Here is a 23,457-nt window from a genome sequence, read left to right on the forward strand (position 1 = left end):
GCTCAGAGTTTTCCTTTCGCTTCATGCCTGGGCTCATCCTAATGTGTGTAAGGAGGCTTAGTTTGCAGACTTTCCTTCTCAGCCTCTTCCCCCTCCTATTTTCCAGCAGCCCAGCAACATTTTTTGTAAATGAGCATTACCAATTGCCTCTCTTGCAACAAGCTCATTGAATCCCATCACCTTTTTTAGAGCTTTTCAGAGACTAAAACAAGGTTCCCAGCTTTCAAACGCACCGGAGTGCTTTCACTGCACTAGGCGACTCCATCACAAAGCATTGGAAAACAGGCACCCCACAGGGGGATAACTACTGAGGTACCTGCTCCAAGCCGGCTCTGCACTACAGGTGGTACTTCATCCTGCTAGAAGAGAACTTCAGCAGGTTCCAGGCGTGCGGAATGCCGTCTGCCAACGGAGGCACAGCTATGCACACCGATGTGGCAGCACCAGGCTGAACGGCAGCTCGTGCAACCTGACCTTAACTGTGGTTTCAGGCAAAGGGCTGCGTCCGATCACGAAATGCCTCTGACACGCTGTAACATTTTCCTGGGTGCCTATAAATGGCTGTTCCGTGACGAAAGATAGCAGAGGGGTGAATGACTTTTGCATATATTTCATCTGAGGTGAACAGACAACACATCATTTCTGGATGGTTTAAAACAACAGAGAATGTTGTTGTTGAAAGATAATTTGTATTTTTCCAGTAATTTATTTCAAATAATCAAAACAGAAAAGCCACATAGGAGGTTGTCTGGCAATTCCAGCAATGAGGTAAGACCCAAGAATCTTGGAGTTAGCAGCAGGTCAACCTTTGTTACTTCAGTGTTGGTTAAACACTCCTGTCAACACAGACCTCTTCATTGCCTCTTTGGGAGTCTTGAAATGAATGACCTACAGAAAGGCCAGATCCTAATACAATATGGAAAAAATTTCACTGCAACTGCAGCTAACCTGAACCATATGACACCACCTAAGCAGAGACCACCACCCTTCCTCATCCTTTACGAGCTGAAGCTGGGAGTGAAGACAGAGACCAGAGAAGGGAGTTGAAAATTGTGTCTCCTTTTCCATGTGGGCACACTGTAGAGGGAAGGGTTTAGAGAGCAAGAGCTACATCTACACAGTCACCTACAAAGCAGCCTAACCATCTGCCAACGTTTGTTACTCTAAGAGGGAAAACGAAGACCCTTAATAGAAGGGGCCCTGTGAGAAGTTTCAGGCCTGCGCTCCCGGCCAAGCTCCTGCTTCCTAGATCTGCAATGTTTAGTACAGATGCTTCTGCAATTTGGCCATCAGTGTGAACTCGACTGGTTAATCAAAACACATTTTAAAAGGCCCAAATTCTGTTTAATGTGCTTTGACCAGGATAATGGCAGCTACATCTCAGCTCAATGATCAAGACATTTCTTAATGACCAGAAAGTCCTCAGGGTTCCAAGTGAATCTTATTTCCCAAGGAACTAAAAAATGAAAATCAAACACATTTTTAACCAAAAGGTCTTCTTTTACTAGTTTGTGGTGAAAGGAAAAAGAGTTTCTATAAAAAATTCCATTTCTAAGCTTTCAAGTTGCTAACTATTAACAGCACAAGTAGCTTTGCTCTTGGGATGCAAATGAGAACTTGGATTGCTGTGTGACAAACCACCAGGAAATGTGGAAATGTTAATCCTTAGGGAACATGCAAGACATCATCTGATTTTTAAAATGTTCTATCTGCAATGGCTCTAGTCTTTACAATTATTTCATCAGCTACCAATACTGCTGACGTCTGTTCATCTTCCAGTCAGGTACCCAAGACATAAAGTTACTATGAAGGGTCCCCGGAGTATCTATTTATAGTGCAGCACGAGCAGTAGCCCAGGCAAACACATGTGGCTCTCACCAGCTTCCTTGCACTATTCGGGTGCATTTGTGAGCCACCAGCTCCTCACAGGCCTGATTTCATCCTCCTCCAGCACATCTCAGAACCCAAATTTAACCCAGCAGAAAGGTCTGATACAGAGGCATCCTATCAGTGAGGGAAAAGGAGAGCAGAGGGAGGAGGAGAGAGAACTAACAAAGAGCCTAATGAGCAAGGAACATAGCAGGCGTATCAGTGCAAGATACAAGCCCTGCCAACTCCACTTAGTGTGCTGCCTAATGCAGTCACTGAAGAGCGGCTCCTCCATCCTCCTCTCAAAGCTCTGTCCTTGCAGATGATGACTGGTTAACAAGCAGTCAAATAACAAGGCATGAAAGAAAACTATGTTTTCTTGCAACAACCTAGGTAACAATTAGATAAGGAAAAGCAAAGATAAGCACAAAGATTCAAATTCCTACCTTAAAAAGTGAAATCCTCAAGTGAAGTTTCTCTCTCAGAAGGGGTTTGACAGTCAGCAACCCAAGGAAAGACATAGAGCCAAAAGGAAAGCAAGAAAGCCTGAGAGCTGCTCTTCGCAAAAATCTTATCTAACGTGAGCTGGCCTTTTTGGAGAAGGGCAGCTGGGCTGCACAGTTGGTAGATGGCTGAACCATGATTAGTAGCAGTGTCTGCCTTCCTTTCACTCAGTGTTGCCAAAATCTCTCAGACCATGTTGTGGGCCTAAGGATGCTGGAATTTTAAGTGCAGACAAATGAAAAAAATGTAAATAAATTCATGCTAAAAAAGAGCACATCACTGCTGAGCATTAGCACCATTACCCGCTAGCTAGTAGATTATGCTGCAGCTACAGGTGGGTGGTGGGCAAAGCAGAGTCCCATATAAACAGTCCAAAAGCACAGCCCTCTTCTTCCCAGAAACTATCTTGCCTTGCAGCTCCTCTCCAAAAAGCTTCCATGTCACTCCCTGAAATCCCACGAACAAGGAGAGGAAAGTAAAGAAGATGGTGTGGAGAAGGAAGGCAGAGAACCATGGTCCAGTACTGGGATTATCATGGCTCATGGCAGATTTGAGATGCTCCTTCAGGGTAGGGATACAGCTCCATCCCCTTCTCCTCTTACACACTGTGCATCTAATCACGGCAGGGCGTTGAACTCCATTTGCACAGCAGACAATGGGATCTGGCAGCAGTTCAAAGGCATTTCTAGCGAAGTGACTGAACAAGCTCGGTGCTGGCGCGGGCGGGCAGCGAGGGATGCAGAGCACCCTGCTTCCCTCCCCTTCGCTCCCCAGGCTGCAGGGACAGGGGCTGCACCGCTAGCAGCCAGTTCCCCTTTTGTTCCAGCGGCAAGAGGATCAAGGAGGAAACCAAAAAGGTACCTCCACGGAGAGGAGCAGCACCTATACCCACACCAATAAGGTAGAGGGAGGCGGGGAACAGGGGAAAGAGGAGGGGAAGATACAGGAAAGAGAGGCAGGCAGGCAGAGGGAGGGCAAGCGGGCGGGCAAGGGGGGGACAGGGGAGGAAGGGAGCCCACCGATAGCAAAGCCTGAACTGTGGCAGCAAGCTGTCAGAGTGCCATCTTCTGAAGCTGTCACAGGTTTATGCATGCCTCCAGACTGACAAGCTGACAAGACAAGGGAAACTACACTCAGCAAATGCATTCAGCGGCAGTGAAATGCTCTTCTTGCCCTAACGTGGCTTGCAGTTTCACCCAGTGAACTGATCTCATTATCTGGGAGAGGGGCAAACCCACCCAACCCAACAGCACACCAGGTAAATATACTCGGACACTATTAGTGGAATCTGGAAACTGGAATAAATCTGCAGAGGGACACAGAAAAATCACCTTCTTGTGTACCACTAATAAAAAATCAACATGTTAAAAGATCAAATGCATAATTCTGAGATGATGTTCTGTCTCTAAGTATGTTTGGTCACAGTGGTGGTGGCAGAGAGAAACTCTCTTTACACCCCTGACAGACTGGCACAAGAGGGGCTCCCTACTTCAGAAAACAGTGTCCTAAAGGAGCAGAAAGGCAGGGAGGAAAGGAGGCGCTTCTGACCACAGCAGCATGCTCTGCTTTTTGAAGATGCAAAGCCCTAGGTGTGTTCAAAAGTTGTATCCTTTCCCAGCCATGATTGAGGAGAAGAGGGTTTTCAGACAAGATGACACACTAGCACACATCTCTAGAGGAGTTATTTTAACAGGAGCTGACAGTGCACAGCAAACACTTCTGTAATAAGACAGTGAAAACTTAATGCGATGGAACATTACAGGGTATTAGGAAGAGCTCTGGAAGAGGCCTGAATCTCAGTGATTCAGGTGCTATCTCTGTTGGAAAGCAAACAAAGCACCTCCTTATCCTGCCAGTAACAAGCTAAAAAGTAAAATCAGAAACAAGGGTCAATTATCAGGCTCTTGGGGTTATCTACTATGACTTAACCCACTTTTGCAGAACGTCTGGTTTCTCACAGCTAAATCGACCAGGTAGCTGCCTAAGGTCTGTCTCAAAGATATTTTCTACTTTCTCATTGTTCCAACAGGACAGGAACAAGATCCGAAAGCTAAGGTACAAATTTTTTTTAAATGGTTTCTTATAAGTAGATGAATTTGCATTTGAATTATCAATAAAACTAAATCAGAATCGGCATACTACTATGTATCCTTTCTGTCCTGTAATGGCACAATGATTGGCTCAGTGTTGTTTAATCCTAGAAGATACACTACAACAACAGCAAATCATTTATTAATTTATTTAATATGAAAACTGAAAAAAACACTGATTTTTTCAGAAAGAAAAGCTCACAGACATTAAGATAGTTATTGCTAAGTGGTAAATAAAAGACAAGGTGCTGAAGGATAAGGATTACACACATGAAACTAGTGCTGCTGTCCTAATCAATCAGCAAAAGTTAAATGGATGGTGAGTACCTTCGAAAAAGATGGTTTCCACATCTAACGGAAAAGTCAAGTCTTTATTCTCCCTCAGTTAAAAACATCTTCTCACATACATGTCATGCTACAATGCAGCATTGGAAGTTTGCAAGGCTCTTTGTGAACTGCAGATAGACGATGCTGACAAAAATTTTCATTTACACATAACCTAAAACCATTTATGTTTTTAGCTTCCAGCTCCCATCTATGCCAATAAACAAACCCTTTCCATTCAAGCTGCAGTATGCAAAAAGCAGATGTTGGAAACCCCTCGATACTCTACTAATCACAAAGGCAACGTACAATCCTGACTCCACACAACAAAAGAACTGATTTTTAGAATAACCAAGATTTTCATAACAAGCTTTCACCATACACTTCATATGTTTTTCTCCAGCCTCCAGTGTTTTATAGAGATTTGGGCTTATTGGACACTTGCTGGTAGTCTTGTCAAATTTATTCACTTAGAAAACGTTAAAGAGAAGAATGACTGCTGCTCCATGTATATGAAGACAATTAACTTTTGCTCACTGCCTAAAGGCACAACTTCAGCATCTCTCTGAAAGACTAGGCTTCCTCTCCTCCATCCTCCCTACCCACACCTCACGTACTTTCCCACTCCCTCCCAACTCCCAGGACTATTCCACACCGTCCCCCAGATCAATGGCAAGCAGAGTAAAAAATAGCTCAGTTGCTGTTGAGCATCACTTAGAGGCAAGTACATCAACTGTATCCTCATGCTAGCAGGTATGGGTTTAGTGATGTTTCAGTGAATCCTAACTACCCTGGAATGACGCAGACTGTAGTTCTGCTCGATGTCACTTCGTGGTGACAGTCTCCCAAGTGCCCTGGAAACAAAGGGGGAAATGCTGTGTGCTGCTACCAGTTCAGGGACAGCCTCCCTGGTCACGAAGATTGGGATAGGACTCTCTCTGTAACATTTCCTGTGCTGGCTGTGATATACCATAAAGCCTTGGAAACCTTTACACGATCTTTGTATTCACTACTCAATGTATTTTGAGTGTGAGCAGAGGCTCAGCAGGGCAGAGGTTTTCCACCAGGAACAGCAGAGTGTTTCGGAGGGGTTCCAGGAAAGGGTACCAAGAAAACCAAGCCAATCATCAGTAGTTTTCATTCACTGTAAAGGTGTCAATATGCTTACTGTACAATGTTTGTATACCTGTGAATTCCAAGAGATTTTAAAAGTAACTTGTGTTAGGGTAATGGCCAGGAAAACATAAGCCAACTCAAAATGTCTAGTTGTGCTTCAGGTAAGTCTCTCTTCTGTCACTGGCCGAAATCATGTGCCTGCTGCACCTTTCTGGACTAGTCTGTATCTTTCCTCTACTTCTAACACCCACAATCTGGAAAACCCATCTGAAAACCAGAACCAACTATCTGGATGAAGAGATGGGCCTTTTATAGTCTCTATACCTAAAGTAAGAATGGTGGTTGCTATAAAAATACTAACAGTAGTTGCAGTATTTCCTCCTCACTAGGGTCACACTGTGTAATGGTGTAATTTCCAGATGTTGGTTAGACCCAAACCTCTTGCTGTGCTTTGTCTCAGTAGCTTAAAAGGGTATGCGGTATCAAGGTAACTATGTTTCAGATAAGTGGCCTTTGTTTGTAAAGAGCCCTATCTTTGAAAAGTTAAATAAATAAATAAAAGTAAAATCTCACTGTCCAAGCAAATATGGTAAGAGACCTATACTGAAATCCTGGCTTCATACCCCAAGAGAGACTCAATAATCCTCCCTGACGTCTCTCATCTACTAGGCTAAACAAGAGGGTGTCCACTCAGCCCTTCACAATGACTTTAAATGGCTAGGCAAAACACACCTTTTCATGCCCTGCCATGTCAAAAGGACATACACTTTCCTACTACACATTTTTCACAATATCTCAAGTTTAGGATGCTATTTACACAGATTGCACTTGAGAAACAGATGGGGGCCTCAATGGCTCTGGAACTACCAAGACATAGCAAGACATGCGTTTTGTTCAGTTTATATCCTTTGGAAATTTTTCTTTATGAAGCCTTATTTGTAAACCACCCCATATGGCATGAACGCATTGGTAGTGCTACCCCTGAGCAATTCTTAACCTGCAGACAGAATCACACAACAAATCCAGTGCTTTTCATAGTAATGTGCCAAACAAACTTCTCAGCCAGTTCTGCAGCCTCATACACACACATCTCTGTGCACAGGTCTTGTCTCCCAGGGCTCTGCCCACTGCTTCACTTTACAGGTAGCGACAACACACAGGAGTGCTGTAACCTGGACACTCTCACTGAAGCTAGTGAAAACCAAACAGGTTTGCATGCGAAATTCACTGGAAAAATACTAACAAAGGTTGATTGCTACTGAGGCATTTCAATACTGCACTAAGTACCGGGGAAAAAAAATTAGTTCCCCCATCCTTCCTCACCCAAATATCGATAAAGAATCTAGATTACCTTAGCTCTTCTCAAAAAGATACTTGGACAAAAAGTAGATTTTCTGGGGATCACCGAGGGAGGAGGGAAAACTACTTGTTCTCTTGAGCAGCCTCAGAAGGTATGGGAGAGGATTTAAGGGTGCATTTAGCCCAGCTGATAGCTGTTTGTTAAGGGAGGAACTGTCCTAATTTCCCCTGTAACAGCGGTTAACAGAGACCCACGCCACAGCAGAAGGCAGACTACAATGCGGCGCAACTGTATGTCACTGGCCTAAGAAGCCAGGTGAACGTTGCCAGAACCGAGGCAGGGCTGAGGGCTGAGAAAGGAGACAGACCCTGCACACTTGTGTAGGTACCATCTGTTCAGCTCCAATAAGCTCAATTTATTTGCACAGATTTCGGTAAATCTCTAGCTGGCTTGCATGTTTGTGTTGTCACTGCTGACATCTACCCTACCTGAAATTCAGTTGAAGACAGCTACGTCATATCATCTTTTTTTTTGGCCTGCCACTGAAATAGAAAACAAGCGTGGCTCTTGAGAAGGTCTAGATGTACTTGATCTTTGGATTAAGGGAGGAAAAAACACCCCAAAGAAAAAACAGTAAGAGGCTTGTATTCCGAAAAACATACCTGTGACTCTTGCATGAGGAGAGAAGTGAGCCACCATCCATCCACCCTGTTTGGAATGAAGGGCCTGTCTGAGGGATAGCAACAATTTCTGGGGCCAGAACAAGCATATAAGGGAAATCCCTTTCCTCCCTCCTCAGTGAAACAAAGGGGCTTTGTTACATATACCAGTTATATCACTAACACTTGTGAGAGACGACAGCACACACAGCAAGTAACCTTTCCTCTGTCCCAGTAAGAAGCAGGAGGTGTCGTGACTCCGAGGGCACTGGTCTCTCGCGGGACCTCCACGCGCCCCTCCTGCCTACGGTCCAGCACCCCCATTTCAGCTCAGGCCTGGGCCTTTGCTCCTTGCCCGAGCTTTGCTGCAGGCGCAGTGTCTGCAGCCCCATCTCCTGAACGGACGGAGGCTGCAGGCAGCTTGCCTCCTGGAAAGACCCCCCAGCTCCAGCTTGCACCCTTCGCCTGTCTTTGGCCATGTCTCCTGGGTCAGCTTTGGAGCCATGCTGTAGCTTTGTCTCCAGCCCCATTTTTCCAGCTCCCAGATGGAGCCTCCTTGCTCCGTCATGCCTGGGACCATCTGCAGAGCCTGGTGCTGGCGGCCGGCTGTGCCTGCGCCGAGAGCCTGCGGGACTGTGCCTGCGGCGAGGCCCTGCCTGCACTGGGGTCACCCTCCAGCTCCGGCCCTTGCTGCGCCCTCACAAGGGGCTGCTGCACAGGGGCTGCACCAACAGATTTAAAAATGTCAGTGGAAACAATATTCATCTCTTGTAACTGTTGACGGGACAGGTCCTTCCTGGGAAACCCTCCAAGCTGTCCATAATCACAGCCTGAGCTGATTTCCCAGCCCTGAAGCATGGCCTTAAGCCAGACCTTGGCAGTTTGGTGAAGGCCTTGCATCAACAGCTTTAATGCCAGATCCAATAAATATAATCTGAGAGACTAACAGAGTTTTGTAATATATAAGCACATGAATCATTTTATGGAAGAAAGTGAAAGAAAGGAAGAACACGTGTTTGCATTTATAGGAGAAAACTTAACGATAAGGTGTTACTTTTCCTCTTCCATGTTAAAGCAAGAAAAAAGCTCAAGGTATTAGACACAGCATTCCCCAACTGTAAGCTTATATTCATTTAAGATGCATGGTGAGAACGGTGAAAGGGCCAGTTAAGCCATTCAACTGACAAAGAGATGATACATGCGTAAGAGAGGAACGTGCCCTGCCAGAGCACCTCAACTTGTGCCCTTCTGCTTTGTGATTAATTCTGTCTCTGTTCAGCTGTGCTCACATTTCTTACCTCACAGAAGACCTCCAAAGCCCGCCTGGGGACAAAGGAAGCTTGTACGGAGGAAAGGATAATGAAGTTAGTAGGTGTTGCTGTGCAGGTTGCTACCTTTACGTAGTCTTTACACTTAGTAGTGCCTACAATTTGAGACACTTCTTTAATTTTTGTATTCCTCTTTAATACTCAACAAGCTCATCTTCAGCAACAGCCAATCCTTAAAAATGATGTAAATAGTAACTGGCAAAAATCCACAAGTAACTTGCCAGTTCTCTTGAACTTCAGTCCAATAAACTAATTAAAATGTTTAAGACCAAAACCTGGCCAAGCATTAGAATTCATCTCTGTTGCATAAATGTGGCATGATGTCATGAAGACACACCATCTAAGCAAAACCAGCATACTTCTGGAGACGTTTCGATCACAGGACCTCACTGATAACGATTTGATCAACTCTACAAGTTTCAGAGGAACTGGTTACTATAACCTGCCCCAGACAAGGAGCTGGAGAACTACTGACTGCAAAGAAATACCTGGTAAACAAGTCCTTATTAGAACCAACTGTCAGAGCAAAATAGGCACAGGAATCAGAAAAGAATGAAAACACAACAGAAGAAAAAAGAAAAAAAAAAGTTATTTGTGCCTCTGCTATGACTAAACAGAGTTGAGGTATCTCACAGAAAAATAAAGCTTTTTAGGAAAATAAAGGTCTCTTGAAAAGTAAGCTACAGGCATTTTGTGGCTCGCACTCTTACTTTCTCTGTTATTTAACTGTGGGAAATTATTGGCACAAGCATCTCACTGTAGGAAACATTAAAACATTATTAACCAGTATGTACGCACTGCTAAGGATGAACGAATCATGGGTTAGCACAAGGAAAGCCCAAAGTCTGCTTTTAAATTAGTAACAGTAACTTACAGTTTCCAATAACTCTGCTTTCACATACAGTGAAATGCATTCTGTGAAGCCTGCCTACCTGTATATTCTACTGCATGGTTCCCTTTCCATCTGCTGCCATTTCTACATTTTCGCTCTCCCCCCATTTCCTAGCCTTTTGTGTCAATGACATCAAAGGTGCAGCAGCAATTTACGGTGGCTGTACCTGAAATCGAACACTCTTCTCCTTTTGCTGTTAAAGCTGAGACGTCACATATACATCCACCCCATTAATATTTTCACTCTCTCACTTTGTAGAAATGTGTGTCAATTTCTCATGTGAATATTACACCAAATGCCTCTGGAATTACACAACTATTTAAGCTGGACAGAATGCTGATGTGATCATTACACTCATTCTACTCCATCACAGATTTTTGTTTAATTTATTCTGTTTCTACTCTTGAGAATGCAAAACTAGCCCCGGCTTCTACTGCCACTCTACTCCCTCGCAACAATGTATTGCAAGTACAAACACCTTTATCAGGTGTTTCAAGTTATTTTTGCTCCTTTTCAGAGACTATTAAATTGCACCTGCAAAACTGACAAGACCTTTACCAGAAACAAGACTTACTATTTGAATCCCACTGGAAGAACGAGCTACGGAAACAGGGGCACACCAACTACATAGGTCCTACCTCTTTTCAAACCCTCCAGAATCCTTTTATCCAACCCATGCCTGTGGACCCTTGTCCAGAGAACTCATTAGGCTTGAGAAAAAGCACTGAGCTGCAGTGTGAGTGGGGCTCGGAACAGGCTGCCAAAAGAAAGCTGGAGCTGCAGGGAGACCAGCCCTGGAAGAAATCTATCATTTGGGCAACAGTATCAGACTTGTCTATGGCTTTCCAGGAAAATTAGGGTTAAAGTTTAGCTTCCAGTTGACAGACAGCAGAAGTTTCAAGCTGTAGCGTATGTAGGGCTCGAAGAGCCTGAAGCCCTTGTTTTAGCATGTCCACCTTTCCTCACCACCGCGGTTTCTGTACACTAGAGCTCAGCATTAAATACTAGCTCCCGCAATTTCATTTTTATAAACCCAGTCCACTCACATAAGGAAAGCGTTGTTCCATCCTCCCTTTTTTGCCCTCTGATTTTCTGCCCAGCTGAAGCCATAATGGTCTGCTTGCACAAAGCAATCTGAGACAATTCTGTAACTAAGAACACTCTTCAGGCATGAAAAAGTATTTCATCTGGACTTGTCCAGCACACACACAAACCCAAATAATCTCTGTTCCTCCCAAGTAAAAAACCTAGGAACCTTTCAATGGAGGCAAGACTTGATCACATCATCCCTCTCCTACTGCACCGACTGTAGCAACTTCCACTCTTAAGATGAGATCAGCCTTTTTCCAAGTATTGTAGCACCCGAAATCCATAAATGTCACAGAAGCCTCAATCTCTACAAGTTTTGCATCAGGCACCTCAACAGGACTGGCTTTTTTTGCTACATTAGAATGCAGTATTCAAACATGTGTCCTAAATAAACTCCACAAAAATTACGCTCTGTCACTATTCATCCAGATGGAACTGAGGGGAAAAAAAGTAGGACTCCTTTCCTTCAGCACAGAATTTAGAGCAACCTAATATTGCTATTTTTAATTACATTTATGATATTTCCTGTGGGTATAAATCATGAATGCAGTTCTAGTATGCTGGGAGCAACGTAAATACAGTCATTCCCAAAATGTTCTTTACAGCTGTTATGCACGGGTCAGAGATTCTGTGAAATGCAAAATCTGAAACTTTAAAAGCTTTTTAGCCCACAACCTTCCCATTCCTTTTCAAAGGCAGAGTTAATGGATACTGAACAACACTGCCCCAAGTTTTGTCCACAAGGTATGGAAGCAGTAACTCAAGTAATATTTAGCAATAAGCAACCACCCAGTCCTATCTCACTCAGGAACTGCATCACAAACTCCTTTCTGCTCCAAATTAACTCGTCTGCCACTTCATGCTGACAACTATGCAACTGGAAGGCAATAGACATGGAATTGTTTCCTCTGCAAATCATTTTAAGGGGGAGGAAGGAAGAGTGCAGCCTCACACTGCACCATGCAAGCCTAGGTGCCGCCTCCTACCCGATTCCTTCCCTCTCATTTTGACACAAGACTTAAGTAAGCTCTTCCCCTTACCGATCTGGAGATGTCAGCCCATAACAATGCAAAAGCTTCTGCACTTACCTCTGATCACAGTCTGGTGAAGGAAAAATACTCATCGACTCTCAGGAACAAAGTTCTGTTTTAAAATAAATAAAAAAGAAACAAGACTTTAAACAGTGCTCCTCTCACACTTGCCTAATGTTAGCCCACATCAGTGTTCGTAAACATTTACTTAGCAGGAGCACCTTCCCCTTCCAGCACCAAGGTAATGATTACATTACATTAACTGTGGCGTGAGGACAGAATGAGGCCATGACAACAGCCTTGCTGGCACTGATGAGGCAATGACGTAGGGTTGCACTGCAACCTGGAATTGTGCAAGAGTGAGAAAGAGTGGGGCGAGATGAGAAAAGACAAGCCCATGGAAAAAAAAAACAAAAACAACCCAACAACCAACCAACAAACCAGGAACCTGGATTTAGAGGTAATTCACAAAGAAAAAAAAAAAGTTCACACAAGAAGGAAACACTGTATGAGCTGAGAGAACTGGACACGCCAGCATTGTCCTAATGGGATTTCTCACATCTGTTCATTAATATTATTGCCTTTGAAACAGCCAACAAAGCAAACTGTAAGACACTACCTTTCTTTAGTCTTGGCCACAGCTAAATCAGTTCAGTAAAACTTCAGTGGAGTGACAAAGTCTGTGTAGTCTATTGCCAAAGCCTTTAAAACAGACAGGACCATTAGGTTTACTGTGAAACAAAAACAAACCACTGAAGGACGGAGTTACACCCTTCCTCCACCCCTCTACCTGGCTAGCGATCACACAGATGAAGTACTTTGTGAAGCTAACTGAATCTCAGGAAACCTCCGTGTGCGTACACACGCACGGAGCAGCCTGCCAGCGAGAGCGTCTCTGCGGAGCCTCGAAACCCCGAGGGAGGGCACAGATTAGTACAGGATCAGGGCAAAAAAGCTAATTTTACCTCTTGGACAGCCTCTAAAGGCAGTTCTTCCACATCAGCTGTGTCTCAGATACAGGAGTACTCTCCTGCAGCTTTCCAGCTCACAGACCTTGAATCAGCAAAACCTCTGACCTTTGAGTTTTCAATAATCTTTAATACCTCTACAGCCAGTTAGTAAACAAGTAAGAACCACGCTTGTCCTGCCTGTAAATATAACCAAGCGCGCCCCGCTCCCTGCCCTCCTCACAAACTTGCAAGAGCAAGATTTTATCTCTTCCTTTTTCCTGGTTACATGAAGATTAGTTGAGGAAAAGTGCGCCTACTCTTCCTCAGCCTCCCTTGGCAACACGACTGTCCTCTTTTTTTTCTGATCCATAATCCTTATATTTCTTCACTAAATAGTTTCAGAAGGCAGCATGAGAAGCCCTGCATGCCTGGCCTCGACAGATCCCAACACACCAGGGTAAACATCAAACAGCCACATGCAACAGCAAAACAACTGAACAACACGAGGGGCAACTATCTGATGCACTGCAACAGGAACAGCCAGCTGGGGAAGTGTTTCTCACAGAACTGTGTCAATCCAGTGAAACTCTGAAAAAAGCAAATTAGGAGGTTCATAATCAGTGGAATTTATATGATGACAGCAGATAAGACTCTCCCACAAGAAGTACCACTAGGGCAGTGGGCCTGACCCATGCAAGCAGGTACACCAACATCCAACTAATTTATTGCATTTAATGCAAGTTTCCCACGGGGTTGGCTACCCCCTGATATTTCACTGTGAAGTATCTTCACTTTCCAATGCAAACTGTTACCGAAGCAGCAACTTGACCAAGATGGAGTATTGCTCTGGGCTAGTTGGTTTTACTTTCCGCAACACAGCAGACTTGAAAAAACTCAAAAGGATCAACAAACCACAAATGGAGGTGAGACACTCAGAGAGGAACGTGAGTTACAAATAATTTACTCTTCAGCTTTTAAAAATGCCACTTGCTTACACTTACAGAAGCTCAGCAACAGCTACATCAATGAGGTCAAGAGACTTCTCCCCTTCGCAGTGCCACAGTTCTCCACTAAGACATGCTGCAACCGATAGAAATAGAAACACAACTGGGTAGGGTAAGAGGGGAGACAGAATTTAACACCAGGTGAAGGAGGAATTTAAACAACACAATAATTGATAAATAGCCAGTGATGAAACACAAAGAACAGAGTGATAGTATCAAGCAGATAGATTTTTTCCATCAGTAGAATATGACTGGAATCAGCCAAATCTGATTTCACTGGGTGATTTATCTTAAAGAACCTTAACCTTAATGTGGCTTGAAACTGCTCATTTAAGGGATGACACTGCTGTCATTTCCACAGAAAGCTAAGTGAGATGGCAAAAACCTTACCTAACAATTTCCCATTTGCCTCCTTCATATACTCATCTGCCTATATTGTCCATGAGGAGCGCACAGATTTGTGTTTGGGAAGCACACAGCACACGTTAGCACCATCACCCACAGCTGCTAAACACCACCTCCCAAATGCTTAACCAACAGGGCAACACCACATTGCATCCCTTGGCACCAAAGCATTCACTAATGGAAATAAACCTCTACCTAGCACTCAATTAAACGATTTTGAAAAGATGTCATTAACTCTAGGAGCATCGTACTTTCTCCTGTGTTTGTATTTAGTTTCAAATGCACCAGCCATAACAGCGGAGTGGGAAAGCTCAGGAGCTTGTGCGCTGGCTGTGCAGGCTCCTGCAGGACTGTCAGCGGGCGTGCTGTATGGAGCCTTAATAAGCAATGACATTTGTATTGCTGACAGTTTTATTTCTTTAAACGCCAGCCACACTGGAAGTTTCACTTTACTTTTTACTCCGGAAAAAAAGGCCAAACCTGAGTGTAACAGATGCTGTCTGGAATGCCCAGGACACATATGAGAGGATGTGTGTGGTCCCCCTCATCATTCTGAGATAAAACAGGTTTCAGGAAAATGAGAAGGGTGCTTAGTTTTTCTAAGCATAAACCCCGTAATATTTACACTAATCAAATACAACAGGGTCCACTTAGTCAGAAGAACAGCATTCACACGGGAGCCCAACCAAGCAGAACTGTTTTCCCATAAAGATCTTATCCCCAGTGTGGGTAAACAATCCATGTCACACTAAACAGACAACCGTTATATTCTGTATGTCTCTGTAGTAATTAGAGCAAAGAAACGTGGCAAACCTTAGTTTAAAAATAATAATTTTAAAACCCCAAATCAGAAGCACAGTAAAAATACACAGTGATAAAGCATACGCTGGGAAAACAAAGACGTTAGCTCGATACAGTCAAAATACGAAAAGATTTACACGGATGTGAGCAGAAAGTAGAAAGCCCTGCTCAGTAAATGGTGGAGACTTTTAGTTCATTTCCGTGAAAGAATAAAACAGAGAATAAAAACTACAGGCACCTGAAGTTTGCATTTCCTCCCGGATAACGAATACTTTATAACATCACTGAAGGAGTTGTGTAGCTTTACTGTTCAAAGCTGCACAAAGACAAGAAAAAGACAGGGGTGACTTTTAGTGGGTACAGGGAGGAAGGATGAACTGACTGTAGGAATCAAATAGCAAAAAAACAGGAACGGGTGCATAGAGAAAGGGGAGAGAAAAAGCATAGAGCTATGTGGGAAAGAATGAAACCAAGGAACAATCATCAGAAAAAGCCACCATCAGGAACTGCAAATGCTCACTCAAGAAAGAAGCACCATGGAGAAAACTGCATTTCCTGTCAGGATCTCCAAGGAAGTGAAAGAAATGGAAATTAGGTAGCAAGGATATACTTGAAATAGTTAATCAAGGACATTTGCCATCAAAACAGTTTACCTGGACACATACAGCTCCTGTACGGTTCATTCACGCGCATCCAGCAGAACTGGTTTGAGAAGGGGAAAGGTTTCTGAGACCCAGTGAAGCTCTTAAGTGAATTCCTATTTCTGATAAGAGAAAGCAGTCTCATTTTCAAAGTTCTAGAAGCAATCTCTTAAATTCCTCCCCTCCTCTTGTACGATGGGCTGCCTTCAACATAATTCACCAGAGAAACTTTCACAGCAGAAGAAAAGGGCAGAGCCATCTGAGGAAGGAGAAGCATCAGTCTGACAATGTAAAGCAAACGGCTTAGCGTGGTTCATCATCCAGGCAATGTCCTACTTCAGATCTAGCACATCCTTACGTGGCATAACCTTGTCTGCACAGAGGAAAGGATTCCTCCCTGTAAGCCTATGCATCATACGGAGGGCATGTGGCCCAGACCCTGTCTGCCATCAGGACTGCGCTTGCTTGCAACCGTGCTGCTCTGAAATGCCAATGACCCTTACTGCTCCAGCAGTCCAATTTTTGGAAAGGCCAATGCAGGCAGTGAAGTGTTAAAACCATACCGCTATTTGTGTCTGCCTCTGTCCTTTTCTCTGCTGCTATCAGCTAGCTGTATGTCTCCCAACAAACAAAAAAGCAAACAAACTGCAATCAAGGCCAGCGGGGAGGGAAGTATCAGTAACAGCCTTCTTTCCAGTGCTGCAGCCCAGCAGCTAAAATCATGCCATCTTTGTGAGAAGAAATTTGTGAAAAAAAGGGGGGAACGACTACAAATAAAATATTAGGAAAAGGTCTCTCCTTGTTCTCTTTTGCTTTCTGCTCTCATCAGGTGGGTAGGAAGGAAATAGCTTTCTCAGCTGATGTACTTCCATTGCTATAATTCTCTCTTCCTGCCCCCTGTCTTTGACTGTTCCTCAATGAGCAAAGAATGGTCTGGAAGAAGGAAAAATTATGATTTATGTATTAGATAGCTAGATCTTAAAAGACTGTCAGTTTCCATTCTGCCACAAAGCCACTGCTTCCTGACAGCAATGCTGTAATTAAGTTGATAGCATTGAGCATTCTCTGCATTACTGGGTTAAAGCAGCAGAGCACTGTATTTAAACCTTTCACCCCATTCAGATCATTTAAACAATTCTGCTAGTGGGTTGTTTAGGCTACTCCTCCCCCAAAGCATTCAAAATTAAGAGCACCCAAAAGAACTAGACATGCCCAGTTTGGTAACAGTCTTTCCCTGGTCCTAATAAACCATGGCTCTCACAGACAAAGCAATGCCTTATCTTCCCTACACCAGTCACAAAGCCATTGCTATCTTAAGAAAAATAGCATTAAAAAAAAATAGCAAACAAATAACAAGATTAATGAAACGCAATCACGTGTTAGATTTATGGCCTGAAAACACCCAGGAGGCCAAATCCCACAGGAATAAAATTGATGCCAACAGAAAGCTATGTAAAGGATTTGTGCCTGAATGGTGACCCCCAATTTACAGTGAAGTTGACAGCCACCATGGAGAATTTCAAGAGGAAGACAGTCATTTATCTCATTTAATTCCTCTGTTAAATAAAGCAAATTAAGTCAGAAACCTGCTAACTTTAAGCCCATGTAATTCCTTCTCTACGTTTTTCATTTATCATTGTCAATATTTGATCTGGACAGTGTTGCCTCTTCGGGCTCCTTATGCTTAGTCTTATCTCTGCCTTTTATCATAAAGTGAAGTGCACTCTACATTGCAGCGGAGATTCCTCCAACATCTAAGATTATGTGGGGGGAAAAACCCAAAGTACAAACAGCTCCTTACTTAGCCTCACAAATGTGCCTACAATGTTATGAACCGGTAATTCTAATTTACGAATTACCCCCGCACCAAGGAACTGATTAAAATTAACACTGTTCATTTTTCACAAAGGGGAAAACCAATAAAGCCAATAATCTATACCCAAATAAAAGGTATAAAGCACATGTTTGATATGACTGTAAAGACACACAGCAATAAAGAAAATCGAGTTTTGCCCACAATTCAGTTCTAATGTGCTGTTTAAACAGCTTTCCTTGCATGATCGTTCAGGTTCATAGTAGTAACTTCCAAGATGTCCGATACATGGCCATAGCACAGCCGGCTGTACAGAAAAGATACATACTGAGAAGAGATACTCCATCCAATAAACAGAATAAAAATTACAGATACAGGGCTTCTTCTTGGATGCAAATGCACAAAGCTGAATGAAATCCAAAGCTGGAAGAATAAATATGGTATGTTGAAGCCAAATCGTGAAAGGACAGGACTTGCTACCAGATGGGCTGTATCCACACCTGTTCAATTAGTAGCATTTTGCCTTTTTCAGTAAGTGAGAGGAAGGAAACTTGTATACATGGAAACAAGAGAGAACAGGTAAAAATAAATCATGCTTTCAGGGGAATGAGGGGAAAGAAGAAACCAAAACTTCTACTCAGTTACCTTTTACGTGCTTAGCCAGTGTTCAGCCCCAAATTCTGCTAAGCCAATGCTCAGAAACAGACATGTATCTCCAGGATGTTTGCCACACTTCGGGGTGTGACAGCTTTCTCTCTCTCCACACAGTTTTCTCAAGCTCTGCTCCTCACTGCCGCTGCTTTCCAAAACGCCTCTAAACCCGGCCGCTGATGGTGAAGGCTGCAGGTGCAGTCAGCTGGTGAGGAACGCGCTAATGTTGAACAGACTGTTCCCTCCTCCCTAGGGGCTCCCAATCACCACCAAGGTTGGCTACAGAAATGTTCAAATCGTCCAAACCTTCCCACAAATGGAAACAGATACCTGATCCATTCACAGAAGTCCCCACTACCGCATAAGCTTGTCTGAAAGAATATTTAAATGCGCTGCTTTACTCCGCCTGCATTCCCTCTTCCTTTTTATTTTCTGGGATGCAGAGGTAAAACAACCTGGTACGCAATCCATTTTAAAAGACTATAAACAATGCAGCTGCTTGATCCTATTGTTCATTATGCCTGGAAAAAAAATATCTTTCAGTGAACCAGTAATTCTCTTTCTCCTCATTTTCCATGAGACAATACTACAGATTGTGGCTACTGCAAGAGTGGCGCCAGAACAATGCAAGGAGTATCAATTCTTTCAATGCTACAGGTGCAAGGACTTGGCCACATCCTTTCACTTGGTCTTTTGAAGTCAACAATCTGACTGTGGTTGAATTGTCAGGAAGAATGGCATCTGAAAAAAGGTACACATGATCAGCCAACCTGAGTTCAAGGAACACCATAAATGCTTTGAGATTAGTAGTCCAAAAAGCCTGCAGATTCTCTAGGAGACTGGGTTATGATCAGGGAGAAGTGTCAGTACTTACAGATTGACTCATGGAAGCGTGACTAAAGCAGCTCTGTGCGGCATTGTTTGAGAGTCATTGACCCAGAAAGACACTAAAGCAAAGCTGTACAGAGCACTCCTGATGCCGGCACTCAGCTCCGTGCTCTGCTGCTGGAAGGAAAACGCTGCGCAGAGCTCCGTGATTCCATACTTCACATCAACAGCTAAGGGAGCTTTTGTGCTTGCAACGAAATGAAAATTTCTACTTCCCTTCTTAATTTCCTTTCCTACCTCAAAGTTAGAAGCTCTCTGCTGCCTGCCTCCTTCTTCCCCCATCTTATTCTACACCCTTTCAGTGATTCTGAGTCAATCAGTGATTAAATTTCCCTGTGCCTTCATGCAAACATCTGACTTTCCTGGCTCCACTGGAACACCAGTGAAGGCCCTCCTCTCACTCCCCTCTCATCCCAAGAGATCGAGGCGTACAAGCTCTGCCTGGGCATCACTTCTGTGTGGAATAAGGCCACACTTGTGTTTTTAAGAGAGGCATCCAGCCAGCTGGAGGTTTCTTTATGGCTTCACTAAGTGCAAAGCCTTTTAGACTCGTAGACTGAGCCAAAACCCTGACCTACTATGCCCTTGCGGGACCAACAGTATTCTTCCACTACTTGAGAGAAAATACACGAACTGTCAGTTTAGAAAGCATGCAACGTGCCAATTCAATATTATCACTTAGGATACTATCAAACAGTGTTTCAGAAGATAGAACACAGCAGGGTCTGGTGCGGGGGACAACTTTTTTTTTAAGACTTGCAATCAACTCTGCTCCATTTTAAGGCAGGTAGAAAAAAATATGCAAAAGGAGAATGTTCAGTTTGAGTTTTAGACCACATCTACATGTCAGCGTGAGAATCTGATCCAATGCCTGTCACAACCATGAGAAGTATTTCCACTCAATTCAACAAGCACAGGGTCAGGATTTAAATTTATATTGTGCTAGTATTTTTACATACATTTATGTATATAAACACCATGCTGTACAATACGATAATTATTTTTTTGGCATGGAACTGTCTAAGCATTACAGATGAATCACAGCACTGGGCTGGGTTTTTTTAATAATATTTAAAAACTTCTTTCTCCTTTGGGACACAACCATAACCCATTCTTATCTTTGTAATAACATAGATTTTCATCTCACTGATCTTCTCCCCTCCTCAATACAAAAAGAGAATTTGCAAAGCGCATGACTAACCAAACCCCTTTCAGTTAAGGCTCACTCTGCTTAGGTGTTTTGACACTCCTAAGCTATATTTTTATACTCATTTTTTGAAAATGCACTTTCCTTTTGTTTCAACAGATTTACAATAGACAAAGTCAGAGACAATGCCCCATCTGAGTTACTTCATAAATCAGCAGAAACGTCGAGGGAAAATTCCTTTTTTTATCCCAGCAGTGCAAACAGAATTTGCCTTTGTCCAGCTTTATTTACCAGACCATCTTGCTGGTGAAGTGCATAACCCTCGCCCCATGCCCTGAACACATCCATGCTCCTGGGGACCTAGGCAGTGGCAGATTATAAGGCTTTTCATGGGAAACATTCTTTTCTCGCTCCTTCCTTTAAGCCTAACTACCAGTCCAACCTGAACAGTATAAAACCAGACAAAAGAGAAGCAATTTCCCAAATGCCAACACTGAAACCACTTTGTACTTGTAACCACCCTTTTCTCCAGGCAAAGGCTCTGCCATCTCACCCTCACCCAGACTCAAGTCTGACTCAACTGTCAAAAGAACAACAGAGATGTTTAAATACAATAGCACTTAAGCCTTGCGTCAACAGAACAGTAGCAAAGCTCTCCCTAAAAGAGGGTAAGTATAATTTTTCTGATTTACAGGACCACAAAACTGAGGGACCAAGCACATGCTCAGCAGCCGTAGGAATGGAGTCCACTGGCTCCCAACCCCCGCAGCACTATTTTCTGCCCACCCAGAGCACCCCCCTGATTTTTTTGGCTGGCACGGAGCACAGGCCAAACCGTGTACTCCAACTTTTCTGGCACAGCCAGGGCTGGGACTGTAGCACTTGCAAAGTTGTGTCTTCCAGGTGTCATTCTTTGTCACCACAGATGTTAATCATCCAGCATTCAATACAAGGGCACCTTCAAGTGTTTAAAGGGAAAATCCACCGTTCTTTCCGTTTTCCCTAGCATCTGCTTGACAATTGCAGCTCACCCTCAGTTATACGTTCCCCCTACCAAAGGATGTCCCACACTGCAGCACAAAATACAGGAAAACATCTTGTCAGTGACAAGAAGACTGATACCTCCTTACCAAGCGGGACAAGAACAGTTCTTTTAACAAAATGAGATTTTACAGGTTATCAAAGCCATCTCTTCCCCATTTCAATGGCGGCTGGACAAGAGTTTTCTGTCCCTCTGGCTGCCTTTCTTGTCTATTTCAGCTGGACTCAAGCTAATAAGCTTCTCATTAATGAAATGACTATGCCAAGGTACTGGCAGATGGCCCTGTGTTCCAAGCACTTCTTCCCATTCCCTCCCTCCCAGAAGTCCTAATCTATACACAGTGTAATCGTCACAAAAACATATGCTCCCTGTCACAAAGCTTCCCTTCCATTATCTCTGTACTCTAGGGGATTGCCCTCGAAACCTCAGTGACACAAAGTGACTCCCTTCCTACTCAAGTTCCAGTTTCCTGTAAGGCTTTAAACATGTTCACCAGGTCCTGGCCAGAGTGCCTGTAACATGGCTTATATCCATGCTAATCTCTCTGTAGGACTGTCTACATCGTAGCCCATTACTAAGCAAAAAGCACATACACATATATCTGCAAATGAAAAAAATACAAAGTAATACATGCCTCATATTTCTTACACGTAATACTTTGCCACTGTTTTATTTACAGGTCGCTGTAACAGTACACTAACCTCTCCCTGAGATGAAAAACCATCCAATATAATTCATTACATTGGTTACCAGTAAATCTCTTGTGCAACACTTCCATTTAAACGCTGAGTCAGTCACTAATTGGGTATCACAAACATCTTAAAATAATCTGTTTGCTTTATCTGCTGGCTTCCTCTCCCCCATCTATTTAATCAGATTATTGTGATTGATGAATTTATTAATATGGTCATTGTATCCTGAGAGCACAGCAACTTCTACAGAGAAAGTTTCAGGAAGGAAGAGCAAGTATCTCCCTTTTGCACACACAGATGGTCCTGAGCAGCGGAAGAAATGACCACTGTCGGCTGCCCAGCTGTGGGAAGGGCAGCACAGAGGTTCTTTCTGGACACTTCGGACCACTCTGGCTGCCTTTGCTGGAGCTCCTCAGAGAAGGCTAAGGGGTATGATGGGCACAGGCCACCATAATGTGAAGGGTTGTTTTAGCTCTCTGAATTGACCCTGAACCTTCTAAAAAATCATGTCTTCCCAGAGGGAGAGAAAATTTTATCGTTGGTTCTTCTCTTCATTTAATGCCAACAGTACCAAACAGCTTTTCCCTGCTGCAGACAGGGAAAAACACTAGGGGAAGGCAGAGAAGCTTCCCTTTAATCTTTGCTGCCTCATTTTCAACTTCGCTTTGAAAGCCTTCAAAGAAAGACCTTTTCTCATACTGCATAACACCTTAAATAACTCCTGATTGTTGAAGAGAATAACAAGCTTAGTAACTCCAAAACTATCAACCTTACCAAAGGTGCAAGAGTTAAAAAGCACATTCATTTCTGGGCTAAAACAAAACCCAACAGGTTAAATACAGGCAATGGCAGACGAGAAAAGAGAGTGAGAAATATTATTTAGCCAGCAGTAAAAATAACTTAATTATGCTTCTGCTGCTTTTGTCATCCAAAAATAAAAAAGCCAAAGCACTTTGAGAGTGCATCTTCTCCCAATCCTCTTAAAACAGTAAAGGAAAGGAAAACAAGGCACTTACCAGGAAAAACGGTAGCTACAGAGAAGCATGCAACAGCAGTGCTCCAGCACCCAGAATCTATGACCACCTGAGGAGGAGGATGTTATCAATGACCTCCGCCTGTGCTTACTAGTTGGCTGAAACTGTACTCACAAGTGAGACAACTCTGCCTTGAGCTGTAACTTTAGATCTTTCTAAAAACGTCATCAACAGAATGAAAAACACA

General features: G+C 43.4%; 1 protein-coding gene across 2 annotated transcripts in view; it reads right to left on the reverse strand.

Moving 5' to 3' along the window:
* Window positions 1–23,457, reverse strand: part of NDST2 (N-deacetylase and N-sulfotransferase 2) — a 136,914-nt gene that overhangs the window by 40,016 nt on the left and 73,441 nt on the right. Inside the window, exons 1-2 of one of the 2 annotated variants that reach the window (XM_040607023.1) lie at window positions 12,822–12,868; window positions 12,260–12,314 (exon numbers count right to left, since the gene is read on the reverse strand). The gene's annotated coding sequence lies outside the window, so the exon portion shown is untranslated. Of the gene's footprint in view, window positions 1–12,259; window positions 12,315–12,821; window positions 12,869–23,457 lie in introns of those variants that run through there. The other variant, XM_040607021.1, reaches the window with a different exon arrangement.

This window comes from Falco naumanni, chromosome 9 (genome assembly GCF_017639655.2).
Source record: "Falco naumanni isolate bFalNau1 chromosome 9, bFalNau1.pat, whole genome shotgun sequence".
NCBI lineage: Eukaryota > Metazoa > Chordata > Aves > Falconiformes > Falconidae > Falco > Falco naumanni.